At 48.1% G+C, this 1200-nt stretch overlaps 1 protein-coding gene across 1 annotated transcript in view; it reads left to right on the forward strand.

The window, feature by feature from the left end:
- SLC50A1 (solute carrier family 50 (sugar efflux transporter), member 1) overlaps positions 1-524 on the forward strand; it is an 11528-nt gene extending 11004 nt beyond the window's left edge. The window contains exon 6 of the mRNA XM_011987554.1: positions 432-524. The gene's annotated coding sequence lies outside the window, so the exon portion shown is untranslated. The remainder of the gene's footprint in view (positions 1-431) is intronic.
- The last annotated feature ends 676 nt before the right edge of the window (positions 525-1200 follow it).

The raw sequence follows: 1200 nt of genomic DNA on the forward strand, positions 1-1200 counted from the left end.
ACCTCCTTGTTTCAGCTGGGCCTCCTGTCCAGCTTCCCAGGTGCAGTGGGTTGTGGGAACAAGAGATGACTTTGAGGATAAAGGGACCAAAGAAAGAGCTTTACTTAGATGATTGGTTGGGGCCTAAGAGATGAAATCACTTTATTTTTTAGAGATTTTTTTTTTTTTTTTAATTTTGGAGGTTGGGGTGCTATATTTAGAATATGCCTTAAAAGGCCGGGCGTGGTGGCTCACGCCTGTAATCCCAGCACTTTGGGAGGCCAAGGTGGGCGGATCACCTGAGGTCAGGAGTTCAAGACCAACCTGACCAACATGGTGAAACCCCATCTCTACTAAAAATACAAAATTAACTGGGCATGGTGGCACATGCCTGTAATCCCAGCTACTTAGGAGGCTGAGGCAGGAGAATTGCTTGAACCAGGGAGGTGGAGGTTGCAGTGAGCCAAGATCGTGCCATTCTGATATGAATGTGCCTTATATGCCGATATGAATATGCCTTAAAATAAAAGTGTTCCCCACCCCTGCCCATGATGGTTCATTCTCTACTCATGATTCTAAACCTGTCTGGTTTGGTGAAGGGTAAATCCACAGTTATTCTCAGGTTGGTAGGGTAGGTCCAGAAAAGGTATCTCAAAGAACCAAAAGGCTGGAAAGACCCAGAAAGGCCTTAAAAAGAACAAAACTTGGATGTTATGAAGAATGGAAGTTAGGCTTCAAGAAAGTACTTCTGGCCGGGTAAGGTGGCTTATGTCTGTAATTACAGCACTTTGGGAGGCCCAGGCAGGAGGATCACTTGAGCCCAGGAGTTTGAGAACAGCCTAAGCAACACAGCAAGACCCTGTCACTACAAAAAATTAAACATTAGCCTGGCGGCGTGGTGGCACATGCCTGTAGTCCCAGCTACTCTGGAGGCTGAGGTGGGAGGATTGTTTGAGCCCGGGAGGGTGAGGCAGCAGTGAGCCATGATTGCACCACTGCATTCCAGCCCGGGCAAAAGAGTGAGACCCTGTCAAAAAAAAAAAAAAAGAAGAAGAAGAAGAAGTACGCCCGGCGGCGCGGTGGCTCACGCATGTAATCGCAGCACTTTGGGAGGCTGAGGTGGGCGGATCACGAGGTCAGGAGATCAAGACCATCCTGGCTAACACGGTGAAACCCCGTCTCTACTAAAAATACAAAAAATTAGCCAGGCGTGGTGGCAGG

This window comes from Mandrillus leucophaeus, unplaced genomic scaffold, assembly GCF_000951045.1.
Source record: "Mandrillus leucophaeus isolate KB7577 unplaced genomic scaffold, Mleu.le_1.0 Scaffold310, whole genome shotgun sequence".
Lineage (NCBI taxonomy): Eukaryota > Metazoa > Chordata > Mammalia > Primates > Cercopithecidae > Mandrillus > Mandrillus leucophaeus.